This window comes from Polypterus senegalus, chromosome 1 (assembly GCF_016835505.1).
Source record: "Polypterus senegalus isolate Bchr_013 chromosome 1, ASM1683550v1, whole genome shotgun sequence".
Lineage (NCBI taxonomy): Eukaryota > Metazoa > Chordata > Cladistia > Polypteriformes > Polypteridae > Polypterus > Polypterus senegalus.
Genome location: NC_053154.1, coordinates 210,694,421 through 210,711,286, shown reverse-complemented (window position 1 = coordinate 210,711,286; position 16,866 = coordinate 210,694,421). Strand labels below are relative to the sequence as shown.

At 39.0% G+C, this 16,866-nt stretch overlaps 1 protein-coding gene across 9 annotated transcripts in view; it reads right to left on the bottom strand.

Moving 5' to 3' along the window:
• The window catches only part of usp54a (ubiquitin specific peptidase 54a), a 276,084-nt gene that overhangs the window by 156,249 nt on the left and 102,969 nt on the right, over positions 1 to 16,866 (bottom strand). The window contains exon 1 of one of the 9 annotated variants that reach the window (XM_039768314.1): positions 13,579 to 13,709. The exons of the other annotated variants lie outside the window; for them this stretch is intronic. The gene's annotated coding sequence lies outside the window, so the exon portion shown is untranslated. Of the gene's footprint in view, positions 1 to 13,578; positions 13,710 to 16,866 lie in introns of those variants that run through there. 9 annotated transcript variants of the gene reach the window in all.

The window sequence follows — 16,866 nt, the reverse complement described above, 5'->3', positions numbered from 1 at the left end:
AATGTCAGCTCTCTATCCACAAAATGCAAGAGGTCAGGTGACAGGTCTAGCAATTCCACTCTGGCAGAATAGCAAACTCATATTGGGAGTTATTAAGTATGACATTCTGTCTTGAGGTTTTCTAAAGATAGTTAAGTGAGTTCAGTCTGGCATTTAAAGAGATATCACATTCTAAGATCCCACCCAGCTTTTTCATTATGCTGCATTGTTAAAGTAAACTGGCAAAAAAAAATCATCCTAAGAAGAATCATCCTAACAAGAACAGGATGGTTGGTTGTAATCAAAAAAAGTCTTATCAAATACCTACAATCCACAAAAAAAAAAAACTTCTTTAAAAATACCAGAAAACTGGATCACACAGCTAACCACTTAAAATGAAACACACCTTTGCCTAAATACTTCACCATAAAGAAATATAACTTACTGAATAAGAATTTTTTAAAATACTGATTTCATTCAAAAATACAAATACAAAAAAGAGTTGTGCAAGTGCATTAAATTTGCACCACTGTAAAAAATCAAACTGCCTTTTACTGGTACACAAAATCACTATTACCTGTATTTCCAAAAAAAAAAAAGAAAAGGAAAAAAATAACAGAATTGTTTAAACAAAAAAACTCAGTCAAATCAAATGAGATCCTTTCATAGGAACTCAGAAGGAAGTTACTGGGTTAGGGGCATATGGTAATAAGTATCCTTGAATATCCAGGTCAAGACCTAATGTAGGGCGGCACGGTGGCACAGTGGGTAGCACTGCTGCCTCGCAGGTAGGAGACCAGGGTTCGCTTTCAGGGTTCACCCTGCGTGGAGTTTGCATGTTCACCCCGTGTCTGCGTGGGTTTCCTCCCACAGTCCAAAGACATGCAGGTTAGTTGCATTGGCGATCCTGAATTGTCCCTGGTGTGTGCTTGGTGTGTGAGTGTACCCTGCAGTGAGCTGGCGCCCTGCCCATGGTTTGTTTCCTGCCTTGTGCCCTATGTTGGCTGGGATTGGTTCAAGCAGACCCCTGTGTCCATGTAGTTAGGATATAGCGAATTGGATAATGGATGGATGGAAGACCTAATGTAATTAGCTGGGTTTGCATTATTTGTGAATACCACCCCAGAAAACGTTTCCTGTTCAAGCATGCAAAACACAGACAGAAATAGGAGGTGCTAACAATGGCCTGACCAAAAAAAAATAAACTCTGGCCATAACAAATTATAAAGTCTACAAGTAGTTTAATCATTATCTGATATTGCTTGCTGAAGTTAGGTATTTAAAAAGTGTATCGAAAACACATCTTTGAAACAAGGCTGTTCTACTTCACTTGTATGTGCAGTGCACATGGATGGTACAAAGGCAATGGTAAGACAATGGATATATGCAACATAACTAGTTCATGGAACTTTCAAACACATCTTTATTTATCATCTCAATATTTATACACTGGTGCTTGCTGTGCCAGTTTTGTTTATGTATGCAAAGGATGTACATTTGAACTCTTTTTCTTCTGTGGATAAAAAAGCCGCTCACATGTACATTTTAAATCATGTCTGCAATACATAAAAACATGTTGTTAGTAGCTACAATAATTTGTAATGTTAAAGTAAATGCTCCGATACATTTACAAAACTATATGGTCCAAACCACTCCTGGGAGGTAATATAAAATCACACATGCAGTTGTGTGGTTTCAGTCAGAACACTCCTAGCAGTTTTTGATAAGCCTGCTTCAGCACTGCTGAGGCAATCATAATAACTACAAGCAGCAGTGGCTTTAATGTACGACTACAGTCCTTTTCTTTAAGAAAATCAGGTACTCTGCCTGTGGAATTGCTTACCCCCACCCTTTCATTTTCCTGCCTTAAGAATAAGCTCCTACAATTGTTACATGTTTTATTGAACAAGCACTTAGAATACCACAGCAAGACATTGAAAATAGTGCTCACTGAAGTATGTGCCTTCTGTTACCAGGGATTAGCCACATGGTTCTTTTACTCCTATTGCAAAAGCACAATAAAACAAATCAATGTAAAAGCCATGGATTATTATAGCTAACATTTCCATTACAGAACATTAAGGAGAAAATTGTCCCATCAAAACAGCATATAAAGGTGGAATTATAATTATACTACAGTTACATGGAATAAATTAACAAGGCAGGAACACTGTAGGGGTTTTCAAAACTTCTCAATGTTATTTTGGTGAAATTGATTGGATGGGATTGGCAAGATTTGTTGGGCTGAATGGCCTGTTCTTGTCAAAATGGTTTTAATATAACAATGCATTGTATTGTATCCAATCAACCACTAGTCATGATCCAACCAATTTAACCCATGTCAGGGTCAAAATGGCCAGAGTATATGCTAGCATTAACACATATGCAAGTACAAGCACATACACTTCACCTATAAAGATTATTCTCCCTCGAAGTTTTTAGATTTTATTATTAAACAACATTGAATCACAATGGGTTTAATTTGAGTCTCTGTTCAAGTCAGAAAGCAGATCTATAAAAAGTTGTCAAAATGAATTACAAATATAAAAACACAAAATAATCGATTGCATTCACCTCTTCAAAACAGTATTTATTAGACGCAGCTTTACCAGCAATTCCAGCCTTGAGTCTTTAAAGAGTCTATTTCTGTTGATAATTGTCCAAAAATCCAAAGTAACTCCACTGTGATCCACTGCAGCAGAACAATAAAATGTGAAATGTTACAACTAGTAGTCAACCTGGCCAATCTAAAAAAAATCTTAGGCTTTAAAGTAAATGAGCGTGGTAAGCTAAAGGATTCAGTCAAAGTTATGTGTTAACTAAGCAGGAAGGCTGTTGTTGCAAAAGATTCACAAAAACAACCTTGTATAGTCAGTTGTGTGTGCACCATTTAGCAGACTACGCATGTTTAGCCAATGCTGCTAGCATAAGCACAAAAGGCTCATGTGCAGTGAAAAAACAAGCTGTTGGTTGGCTTATACTAAAATGAATAGATAAGGTGTTAAATCCAGCACCAGTGGTAGGATACTGTCAGCACACTACAACTAGCTTTCACAGGTATACATTTTCAAAACTGCATGTACCGTCTTCTTAGTAGAAACTATAATTTTTCTCAAATACTGAAAAAATGTGAGGGAAAGCATACTTAGAATAAACAACCAGTCACTTGCATTGAACAATTCAAGTGGGATTTACCCCACCAATCTTCACACATCCTGATTGACCACAGCACATTTGCAAATATACATAACAATCAGGATACAAAAGTACCTAGCATAAACATGCTGTTTATGACATCTTTGATCGAATCAATTGTTGATTGACAATGATATTGGCCATTGTCACAAGCCTAATATATGCAATGCATATATACACACATTTTATACATATTCATATGCATACACACATACAGTGGATTCAGAGATTACTCAGATCCCTTCATTTATTCTGTATTTTTCTATGTGGCAGCCTTGTGCTGAAATCATATAAATTACTTTTTCCCACAACACCAAGCAAAATTCAATGGCATAGTGAAAACATTATTTTAGAAATGTCTGCAAATATGTCAAGAAATAAAAACTGAAATTATCACCTCGACACAGTTATTCTGAATCTTTACTCAGGACCTAGTTGAAGCACCTTTGGCAACTATTACAGACTGGTGTCTTCTTGAATATGATGTGACAAGCTTTGCACTCCTGGATTTAAGGATTTTCTATCATTCTTTTCTGAAGATTCTCTCAATCTCTGTCAAGTTAGATGGAGATGGTCAGTGGAAAGTAATGTTCACGTCAATCTAGAGATGTTCAATTGGGACAAAGGACTAGATTTTGGGTGAGCAACTGAAGGACATTCCCAGAGTTATCCCTAAGCTGCTACTGTGCTGTCTATGCTCTGTGCTTAGGGTCACTGTCCTGTTGAAAGGTGAAACTTCAGCTCAATCTGAAATCTTTGGAGCAGGTTTTCTGTAAGGATATCTCCGTACTGTACTTTGCGTCGTTGAGCTTTCTCTCAACCTTTCTGTGATATATCCAAGGTCACTGCAGCAATGGGGCTCATCCCATTTCCTGAGACATCGAAAGTCATACCAGATGATGGAGTATAGCAAATGAGGATGTAACCGTAATTAGAGGCAAAAGTGCTTTTTATTAAAAACAAAAGCCGTGTCCAAAACAAAGTGCAATGTGAGGAAGTTAAAAATGCAATAAATAGGTACAATAAATAATCAGTTAAAAACAAGGATAAAACTTAGAAAATGTGTGAAAAATGGAAGGGGCCTAAATACTTTCTGAATCCACTGAATATGAATATAAACCAGTTCTTTCCAAACTTTTGCAATTTAGCTTGACTCTAGCACAATTGAGAAAAAGGTAACATTTACAAACAAATGTGTTAATGAAAGATTGTATACAATCAATGACTGACTTAAAACTGATATGTACCTGGGATGCTAGATCATTGTGTGGGAAGTTAACTCCCATTTCTACCTCAAACATTTCTGAATTTCTGTTATTTTAACTGCTTTAAACTCAGAATTTTAAACAGCCTTAAGTGCAAGCAATGTTACACACCTAATTAGTTGTACAGTAGCTGCTTTTTAATTGTGTTTAAAATCTGAACAATTACAAGTCATTCTGTTTTAATTGTTTTAAATTTCAGTCCTGGGTATGACGTTAAACTGTATCCAACCCTGCAAGCGGTCCTCCAACTTGCAGGGAAATCATGGGGGTTGGTAGCAGGACTGGCACTCCAGCCACCATAAAAAAACCTTCACGTGGCTCCAAGACAACAGAAAGGGCTCCTTCTTGCTCTCCACGAGAGTAGCCTGATGCAGCTGCCTATAGGAAGGCTGCTTGCATCATGAAGAGGATGGGGGAAAAGCCCTCGGGAGCCCCATCCCCGGAACAGCTGAAACCGTTGGGAGAGCCAATGGGGTCAGGTCTGTTGGGGATCAGAACTGGTGTGGTGCTGAGGCATCGCCCACTGCACAGAAGCACTTGGGTCCCAATTTGAGGCAGCCCTTAGAGATAGGCACATGAAATGTCTTGTCTCTCCAGCAAGATGATCATCTTCCTCTGCTGTCGGAGGAGCTGCGTAAACTCTGCATTTCAGTGGCGGCACTCTCTGAGGTGCGCAGAATGGAGACTGGCCAGATCTCTGTAGGAGCATTACGCACATCCGAATCTGCTCCTCAAAGAGACGCAGTCAGGGTGGCAGACGGAACGGTCCTTACGGATGACACAGCAGTTGTGACCCACTGGGCTGGCTACTTTGAGCAGTTCTTCAAAGCTGATCCTCCCGCTAGGACTTTGGATATCTCTGGGTCCATGGTTTTTGAGGCTGATCCTCCAATTAGCTGTGAACCATCCAATTTCACTGAGAGTGCTCAGAACCAGCCGCGGGGGGAGGGAGGCTGCAGGGATCTGTGGTACCCGGGGTGAACAACTCCAGGCTAGTGGTAAGGCTGTCCTCTTGGCATTGCAAGCAATATTGCTTCCATTTGGGAGACTGGCATTATCTCAACTGACTGGAAAACTGGGCTTTTCATCCCTATCTGGAAAGGGACGGGTGATTGCCTGGATTGCAGCAACTACAGGGGGATAAATAAAACTGCTCTCGGTACCGGGTAAGGTCCTTGCTAGGGTCATCCTCAATAGGATCTGTGATCACTTGTTCACCTACCAGTGACTGGAAGAGTCTGGTTGTATGCCTAAGAAGTCTACCATTGACTGCATCCTGGAACTGAAGGTTCTCATGGAGTACAAATGTGAATATTGGCAGAGTTTCTTTGCAGCCTTTGTCGATTTTCGTAAAACGTTCAACTCAGTTGATCGAGCTGCCCTTTGGGACATCCAGAGGGTTTGCGCGATCCCCTCGGGGTTGCTGGATATCATGACCGGCCTACGCACTGGTACTGGTAGTGTTGTGCAGAGTGGAAGCAGAACCTCTGTGTTTTTTTCACTTGATTCTGGGGTTTGTCAGGGGTGTGTTCTAGCTCCTACTCTGTTCAGTGATTGTATGGACTGGGTGCTGGGCAAGGTCTCAACCCCATATATTATGACCAGCCTGCACACTGGTACTGTAAGCGTTGTGCAGAGTGGAGGCAGAACCTCTGTTTTTTTCACTTGATTCTGGGGTTTGTCAGGGGTGCACTCTTGCTCCTACTCTGTTCAGTGATTGTATGGACTAGGTGTTGGGCAAGGTCGTGGGGTATCTGTGGGTGAAGAAAGATTCACGGATCTTGACTTGCTGACAATGCTGTGATCTTCATGGAGCCAATGGAGGCTCTGATCAGGGTGCTTGAGAGACTGAGCGAGGAGTCTAGCGAGTGTATGGCCTTGTGAGTGTCCTGGATAAAAACCAACATCCAGACCTTTAATGACCTCTTGGGAACAGCCATCAGCAATATGTCTGTTTGCGGAGAGAGTGTTGACCTTGTCAAGAGGTTTACTTACCTTGGCAGTGACATTCATGTCTCTGATTACTCTTCCAATGAAGTCAGTAGACGGATTGGGAGAGTAGGGGGGGGGTCATGAGGTTGCTGGAAAGGGGTGTGTGGCGCTCCCAATATCTATGCAAAAGGATGAAGGTCCAAGTCTTTATAGAGTTCTGCTGCTTCCTTTCTTGCTATATGGTTGTGAGACATGGACGCTATCCAGTGACCTGAGACAAAGACTGGACTCCTTTGGTACTGTGTCTCTCCAGAACATCCTTGGGTACCGTTGGTTTGACTTTGTGTCAAATGAGCTGTTGCTCATTGAGTCCTGAATAAGACACATTACTTGCATTGTGAAGGAGCGTCAGTTACGCACTACGGCCATGTGGCGTGTTTCCCTGAGGGTGATCCAGCTCGTAATATCCTCATTGTTGGGACCCGAGTGCCTGGAACAAGCCAAGGGGTCACCTATGTAACACCTGGCTGCGGCAGACAGAGGGTCATTTCTGGAGGTTGGGACTGGACCGTGTGTCTGCCTGGTGGGTTGCCAACCGGGATCCCGAGTTGTTTCGTCGTATAGTGGGTGCGGCAACGCACTGCAGTGCATGCTCCCCAACTTGACTGTTTTAATTTGCATGCACCCTGCACTCGCTCTTTAATCATGTTACTTTGTGCCCATTAATAATCCTGCTTTTGTGAAGGGTTATGTTTTCAAGTATCATATTCAATTAAGGAAATTTTCTGCCGTTTCTTTCAGGACACTGTACATGAGTTACTGATATATGAAGAACTGCAGTAATACTGTGAGCAAAAACGTAAACATATATCAACAAGAAATATTTATAAAGGCACATATGCTACAAATTAGTGCTGGGCGGTATGACCAAAATTCTATATCACGGTATTTTTCAATATTGTACCGGTTTCATGGAATTCAACGGTATTTTTTTCCCATGCACGAGTTAACCACATTTTCCACAGCAATTAATGCAGTAGACTGGCCAAGAATAACCTATTCCACCGTCATGAGAATTGTACATTGTACAAAAAAACATTTTAATGTGCACACAAGTATTAATACAGGTTTGCATGGTCCCATAAAGTGGAAAAAACACTGCATGAGAGTTGCAGTCAAAATACAGAACCTTTTTACTGAACAAACTTTGCAAACAACTTAACTAAAATTTTGACAACAAATTGTCAACAATCCAAAGAGGCATTTAGACTTAGTAAACTATCCAGAGGTGCTTGTCAAAAGTTGTGTTGCACTGAACATGTCTTAGAAAAGGAATAAAGAGTAATTTTTTTTTTTGTAAACCAGCTACACTTTCTGTTAATGTTAATCTCTGTCCACTGACATGTTAAATGCGACTTTTAAAACAACTTTACCATCATTAAACTGCATAATATTTAAACTAATAAATGATAACAATAAAATAAATAATACTGCAACTTCCAGTAATAATACTATTACTTCAAAACTTCAAGCCCACTTACATTACACAGTATTCATCAAAATAAAATAAAATAAGTGCAACATGGTGATGAAATCTTTACCAACTGAACCGTCATTATACTGTATATAAATAATAAAACTGCAACTTGCATTTACAACGCTATTTGTGGTATAGTGGGTCCGCAGCTTCAAAAAAAAAAAACGGTCAGATTTGAAATCCAGTTCGCTGAGTCTGTGGGCTCGACTGCACAACCACAGGGAGTTGATGAGGTGATTGGGGTGAGTCGCACCCAATCGTTCTCAATTGCTTCATCGGCTTGCTGCGACAGGTGGACAAGGCGCTGCGCCCACGGTAATGTATATTTATGGGCCAGCAGAATAGGGGGAAGGAAAAAAGAAAAGACAGAACACAAGGAGGTTAAAGATAAGAAAAGGCAGTCATGGGAGACAATCCAGAGACCAGGAAGGTGAAGGCAGCACAAGCTGGGGCTCCGTGAGGGAGTGCAGGCTGAGGCAATCTAGGGGCTGGTTCACCCCACTGACTATGCGTGTAGAGTGGGGCGAGCGAAATGCAAGACCTCCCAATGGATCTGAGAAGCGATTGAGTGAGCATGAAGGAAGACGCGAGGTGTGCCGACCTCGAACGGTCTGGCTGCGCAGTTTGGCAGCAGCCAAGACAGGAGTTGGCAGAAAGCAGTTCGTGCTGCAAAGGCTCCGCCAGCAACGCCAGTGAAGGGTGAGCCGTGAAGACAGAAGGTGGTGTGCTGTGATCAGGCAAGGAGAGATACTGCATTTTAACCTCTATTTTAACAGATTTATTTATTATGGATTTTATCCCCACGTTTCACTGGTTTTATGGGTTTGCTATTTATTTGGGTACTGTATTTTTCTGAACACTGCACAATGGACACTTTTGGTTTTACTTTTGACTGTTTTTAACAAAAGCACTTGAGCACTTCCCACCATCCCCTGGCTTCAATGAGATTTCTCAGCACATCTCAGTCATAACTATCGACAGTGTTGGTTCAACAGACTCCCATGTGGGAAGAGGGAGTCTGTAGGGGACCAGTATCGTCACACTATTACACAGTTACCAGGTACATTACACAGTATTGAAAAAAATAAATAAAACAAGTACAACTTGGCTTGCAGTATTATCCAGTAGTATAGAAACAGTATTCATACATTTGAACATAATGGTCCACATCCGACCTTTTAAAACCAAAGTATTTTCAGACAACAGACACGGCACCTTTTTTCGTCAAAAGTTCTTCTGTGTCATCATGTTCAACTTTATCATCTGCTACGTCTTCCGTTTAGGAATGTTCTCTGTCCATTTTCACCGCAAAATAACTCCACTAACGCATGTACTCCTGCAACAGTGAAAAAGGTCCACCCTTAAACAGTTTCCTGCTGCACCACGTTCCGAACGTTGTTTAGGCTATTTAAACCAGTGTTCCAGTATAAGACAAATGCATATCATAACTAAAATAAAAAACATTTTTTGGTATGAACCGGTATACCGCCCAGCACTACTACAAATATATCCAAACATAGAATTCTTTCTAATAGGACTATTGTAATCTAATTATTGGTTAATTTGAAGCCATACAGCAGATGTTTGCTCTTCCTACATTACTGTAAAATTTGAAATTTTAAAACAAATTAAAGCATTATCTTTATGACAGTTTAGAAAGCTCTGATACACACATAACTGTATATATTATATAGCGTTAGATGACTCTAAAAAGGTCCAGGTTAATTCAGTAGTTTCATTTTCTTTCTACAGATTTATCAACCAGAAATTAATGCTCAGATCTCTACTTCCATTTCCTCCCAAAAGTTTTGTGTTGGCTTCAAATCTGGGGGCAATGCAGGTCATTAAGATAAACATTCTGTAGATGTTTTCATGGAAACAACTTTGAGGCGATGCATGATTTATGACTTGAGGAATTATCCTGCTAAAAGAATTAACTTGAAAACAGGTAAACTACAGATATGAAGGTATGCACATAGTTAGCCAAGATTCAAATTAAAATTAACTAGTATTAAAAAGCTAAGAAAATCACTGTCGACATCACTCCACTATTACCAGTGGCCTGTACTAGTGACAGATGAAAGGATGGAGGCATTTATTAATTGTTTAAATAGAACTTTTACCCTACCGTTAGCATGATGCTACTGAAATCAAGATTTCACAGAGCACTGTACATCATCTTAGCCGACAGGACTGTAACCCTACTTGCTTTTATGCTGCTACAGTCAGATCTATTCAATATCCAAAGTTTTGTGCATTCAGAGATTGTAACAGTGGTGTATAAAAGGTAAATAGCTGTTATTTTAGCATTTGTAGCCTATTAACTTGTATGGGTGTTGGCATTTTCATCTAACCACTCTCCTTAACAAAGAGTTTGCACCCACAGCAACGCCACTAACTGGATTTTTTTTTCTTGTTCATCACATCTTTCTCCATAAACCTTTGAGCCTGCAGTGTGTAAAATTCCCAGGAAGTCAGCTGTTGAGATACTGCAACCACCACATTTGGCATCAACAATAAATCAAGCCACAGACAAAATTACTTAAATCAGGCATCTTTCCAGAATCTAATCTGATGTCAAAGAATATAATAAATTTAGTTTGAAATACATGATTGGCTGTTGGGAGGAGTAGGTTATTTGCATTGAGAACCAGTGTACATAACTAAGTGTCCACTGATTGGAAATGTTTTTTTGTTTTTTCTCTTTAACAAAATGGAAAAATTGCAAACTTCTTTTGCAAGAAACATGGTACAATGTGAACATTACCAGTTGATTATGAAAAAATAATTGTATATTAATGGGTCACAGTTGTATTCAATTGAATATCAAGACATTCTGTAAAATAGTATGAAGGGTACTAACATGTTGGCAGCTGTTAATACTGTGAACAGCCACACTGCAAGGATACTATCAGAGTGCTGTACAGGTGGTGGCCCCAAGATGCCCTGACGGCAAGTACACTGGCATCAGAATCAACTCTAAGCAGGGGCAAATCATGGAAATCATTCCAAGAATCCTTCGTGATATTATATAGCAAGTGGGAGACCGAACACAATATATGTTAGCCCCAGCTACCTCACTTTAAAATACAAGTGACCTGACTTACAACTCACACTATGAAAGAGATAGATGTAGGATTGCAAAAACAATTGGAACTACTAGCGAAGTCCTTGGTCTTGGTCCCCAGTCATTCCTGACCCGGGGAAATGGTCTTAAGGTTCTTACCCAGAAGTAGTTGCCCTCTAGTGTTCAACAGACACCAGTCCAGAACAGGAAAACATCAATAAGATATTTTGTTTTTTGTCACTTCTGACCTTCCTTGACTCATTTTAGATTTTTGGACTCAGGGTCTACTTATGAGTACTAACCACACTATTAATACAAACTATTAATACAAGCAAAATACAATTATACCTGCTATGAAATACACAAAAGAGATACTGAACACCAGATACTGATACTATTGTAGCAAATCTTGCCCACAATATTGCTTAATGAAGTGATCTCACAACATAGAAAGTTGGACAAACTATAGGAGATTATACAGTCAAACCAATTTGATTAATTAGTGGACTGTCCGTCTCCAGAAAATAAATGTAGACTCTGAAATTCTTTATAAGCTACAATAAAAGCCAAATATCAAACAAAAGAATTTCTTAATAGTACTTGGTCATTACAACCATGAAGCGAAAACTACTCTAAAACAACTAAATTTTAAATGACAATATATCAGCACGCAAAAGTCTCTGCTATAACATAGGGCAATGCTCTTACTTATCAAGGTTATAGCCAGCAAAAGAGAGGTATGGTGCTGTGAAGACTGGAACACACTCTGACGTTTTAGCTTTATGTATTTTGAGTCCTGTAGCTACTCAATGATGAAATGTTTATATGAGAAGCAAGAAGAGGGGAGGGATGATTGTTGCCAGTGCATAACTGTACCCATGCCAATAAAGCAGCCTGGCATGAAAGGCTGGTTAACAGCAGCTATAATTTGTGAAGGCAAAAAACAAAAACAAAAAAAAACAGACTAACCCTAGAGCTGGTTACATCATTTAAAAGCAAGAAATTACTATTTGTGCAGTATCAGCTGATAAGAACATTAAACGCATATTAAAATACTCTTATCCAAATTCAGCCAAGTCAAATTCGACATAGGTACACAGCATTACTCCATATCTAGGCTCACTCACTATACTAGAGAACCACAATGAAAATAAATAAAAGAAATACACTGATCAAAACTAGAGGAGCTGTGGCATAAAGGGGCTTGTGTGTCATGTTGGTCTCTTAAGTGAATGAACTGAGAGGAATTTATAATAGAGGAACAAATTACTTCCTTATTCAGAGTGTCAAAATGAAAACCTGCTTTACAAGTACAGCGATGATGCACATTAACATTTCTGTGTTATTATTTTACTGCAAACATTATCAACATTTTCACACCACATTAAACTGTTACTTTATATTTAAGTATATAATTTTCGGTATGTTTTAGTTTCCATATGCCAGAGTTCAAATTTACAAAGTCTGTCTACAACATTGTAATTCTTTTGTGTTCTCCAATATTGACTGTTTTTGTCATTTTCCATCATAATTTGGTTATTTACAAAGCTTGCAGATAATAATATAACCATAGAACATTCCAGACAGGCAATGTTTCAAAGCACAACTTATAATCTTAACTGCTTTCCACTTTCTATACAATAGTTTCTTCAGGCATACAAACTTAAAAAACTTTTTTTTTTAAACATCTTTAGGTTTGCACATTCTTTGTACCATAATTATGGCTCTCACAGATGATTATGCGATTAAAGAACGCCTTTGCTTTTTTTAAAAGCTCACACCCACACAGATAAACTGTAACAAAAAGTGATTCCTAATAGCTTTGCCAGTCTCACTATGCCTGCCATGTGATCATTTCTTTTGTTTCAAAAGTTCACTTTTTTTTTTTTTAATTCTTGGGACTATTTCTGAACTTTAACCACAAAAGGTGGGAAACCAATACTTCCTCTTAAGCACTCATCTCATGCGCAAAGAGAGACTTTCTATGGCTTTTGGGGAAGTACTCCATGTGTGAAAACTTTTAAAGTATTCCCAACTAAAACACAAACATAAAAACAAACTTAAAAAATGTATTAGCACAAAACTAATCCGTAAAGCTGCCCCGCAAGAAGCACATAAAGTAGTCCTTGATAAGGTTTTAAATGGGAAATTAAAAGCTATCAGCATTTCTCAATTAACGTCAGGTTAGAAACTTAAGAAGACGACTAAAAAGTGTAGAAGAAACCGGCAGCTGCTAAACAGTGAAAATTAACGGTTTACGGGCATATGGAAGCGGTCACTTTGGGTGAAGTGGAATGTAGGGGTCAGTTTGTAAGATTTGTTTAGTCGGTAAAATACAAAGTCTCTCACAGGTACGATGCATACATTTTAAAAAATACTTTTAAAAAGACAGTGAGCAATTCCATCCCATTTAATGAGAATCCATTGAACTCGGAAAATCCAAAAGAAGCTCAGCCGAGGAACAACTTTCTCTCGCTTTGTGAAATCGATAAGTATTTTAAGACCAAGTACCATGCCGACCCCATTAACTGATCCACGTTACAAGCTCGGAAGGCCGTCGGCCGGTAACAGTCTGTAATGCCATATGAAAGAAGCAAACCTACCTTGCTGAAAGAAAACCTCGACCTCTCACCACAGATTGTTGGTTACATTCGATTCGACTCAACTGACCGCGGAAAGCCGCCACATCCCCTACCAACGTCGGACTGAAGAGGAGAGAGGGAAAAAAAAGTGAAACTCACTGGGCGGGTCTACCACCTGCAGACTACACTACAGCCGAAAGCAGGGAAGAGGCGGAGAGCCTAGAAAGGGGGCGGGCCTATGAGAAGCACGCCGGGGTGGGAAGTATGACGGCAACTGTACAAGGACTGGGTTACTTTTTTCACGTCGCTTGCGTCTTGTACTGTTGTTTAATGAAACAATGAACTTTTTCTTTCGATCCACCAGCATGGGACGTCTGTAGTCCTCGAATGGGTGCTACTTTCAAGATATTTTGAGATGTTAACTTTTTATTTTTTCCGTGTTTTAACACTGTCATAAGGGGAATACCGTCTGCAAAGAAACAGTGCAAAGAGTGTTTTTTGCCTCTGAGATTATTACGCTTTTTAAAGGGATTTTTTTCCGGCTGGCATAAAGAATATTTATTTTTATGTTAAAAGTAGTAATTTCTATAAAGACTATGAGGAATGGATGGTGTAACGATAAAAAAAAAGATTACACGAAATGATATGAAAAGGAATTCCCCCAACAGCCTAATCATCCCTTGAGATAGTTGAGCAGTCACTTCACAATTTTTATACTAGGTGAAGGTTAACGGCTGATCAAAAATTGACCTCATATTAGTGTGAAACAGTGTGTGTGATTAGTAATGTTTTCTACCTTGTACTTTGTGATGACATCAAACCCATTCCACCTCCCTAGCATCCCTGTGCTGGTGGATGCTTTGAGAATGTTGCGTTTGATAATCTAGCGATCCTAACGTCGTTCGTTTTACACCTTCAGTGCATTTATACTGGTAACGTCATGAATTAGCACGAACATTATTTACAATTGATAAAAGCAACGATAACAAACGCTATCCAGAAAGGCCAGAATACATCGCTATTACTTTTCCCCATATTATTAATTTACTAGATGTGTTAACCTGGTTTCGCACGGGAAATTTGTTCTTGGATATACTTTCGGTTAAACGGATGTAACAGAAATTTACTGTATGCAATATATGTTATTCTTTACAATAGGGGCTAATATAATTAAATAATGGAGCTTCTTACTCTTGAATATGCCACATACAATTTACCATCAATAAAAATTTGTGCCGTAGATCAGTTCTAGATTTTCCTAATGACTTGCCTTTGTTCATGGTCTTTGAAAAACACATTTTTACGCTAAACTATAACTTTAAAATGAAACTGCTAATTAGTACATTTTAGTAAATTTTATCCTTTAGCACATACTGCAGAACTGGTAACTTGAGTCAGATTTGAATGAAACGCTTTGTTGTGTAATCTTGTACCATTACACAGTTTTGGAGGGATTCGATCAAAAGCAATATACACTGAATCGTGGTTTAATTTAAATTATTACATACATTACTGACAGTTACAGGCTGCACGTTTATGTAGCCATCAGAATAAAATAAACGGTTTAAGCATTGTACAGCAAACTCGGATATATAAAAAAACAATATTTTGAATCATGTACAATGCTCTGTGCATTAGGAACCCCTTTACTTAGCTAAGCAAGTGTGTTTATATTGACTAAGGGATACCTTGCTTGTGCCATACCCACGGATTCAATTGGGTTAGTAAGCATACAGATACTTCATCGTTTCTGCTTTGCGAATGAGAGCCTAGCAGCATATCGCTGTCTAACCTCCCAAGGGGACACCTTAGTCCTCCACAATATTGCAAGTATTTTACCATAAATGCTCGTCGTCCGTTATCTTATTCATTGGTATATAAATGCGCTTGAATTTGTATATTTTAATAAGGCATTGTGAGGAGTAAGAAAAAGCCACCTGAACAGAATGTACTGCATGTACCCAATGATGCAACTTGCTAAGTACGTATTCTATTGAAAAAGCTTATGTAACAAGTCAAATTTCTTCGTGAGGACAAATAAAGTTCTATCTAAGACATTCGCCGAACTTTTTTCCATTCACTTCTGTATGCGGCTTTCATTTCCGTAAAGTGGCAGCCCCACGTTTCCCCATGAGTACGGTCTCAGCCTGCTCAGTAACGGTGTTATACTGGTGGCACTCATTTTCATGAACTGTAAGCTAAATTACTCTGTGCTGAGATGGGGAAAAAAAGTGGTGCCCAAGTATTACCCACTTACCATAACATTATTACCAACAAACATCAATAAATAAAAAGCATATATATATATATATATATATATATATATATATATATATATATATATATATATATATATATATATATATATATATATATATATATATAGTATATATATATTGTATATATATATATATATATATGTATATATATGTATATATATATATATATATATATATATATATATATATATATATATATATATATATACATACACTCAGCAAAAAAAGAAACGTCCCTTTTTCAGGACTGTGTATTTCAACAATAATGTTTTAAAAATCCAAATAACTTTACAGATCTTCATTGTAAACGGTTTAAACAATGTTTTCCATGCATGTTCAATTAACCATAATCAATTAATTAACATGCACCTGTAGAATGGTCGTTAAGACCTTAACAGCTTACAGAAAGTAGGCATTTAAGGTCACAGTTCTAAAAACGCAGGACACTAAAGAGGCTTGTCTACTGACTGTGAAAAACACCCAAAGAAAGATGCCCAGGGTCCCTGCTCATCTGCGTGAACGTGCATTAGGCATGCTGCAGGGAGGGATGAGGACTGCTGATGTGGCTAGGGCAATAAATTGCCATGTCCGCACTGTGAGACGCCTAAGACAGCGCTACAGGGAGACAGGAAGGACAGCTGATCATCCTCGCAGTGGAAGAGCCGGATCTCAATCCCATTGAGCACGTCTGGGACCTGTTGGATCGCAGGGTGAGGGCTAGGGCCATTCCCCCCAGAAATGTCCAGGAACTTGCAGGTGCCTTGGTGGAAGAGTGGGGTAACATCTCACAGCAAGAACTAACTTACTTGGTCTCAGTCGCAGGTCATGGGTCTTGCAACAGGACAATGACCCAAAACACACAGCTAAAAACACCCAAGAATGGCTAAGAGGAAAACATTGGACTATTCGAAAGTGGCCTTCTATGAGCCCTGACCTCAATCCTATTGAACATCTTTGGAAAGAGCTGAAACATGCCGTCTGGAAAAGGCACCCTTCAAACCTGAGACAACTGGAGCAGTTTGCTCATGAG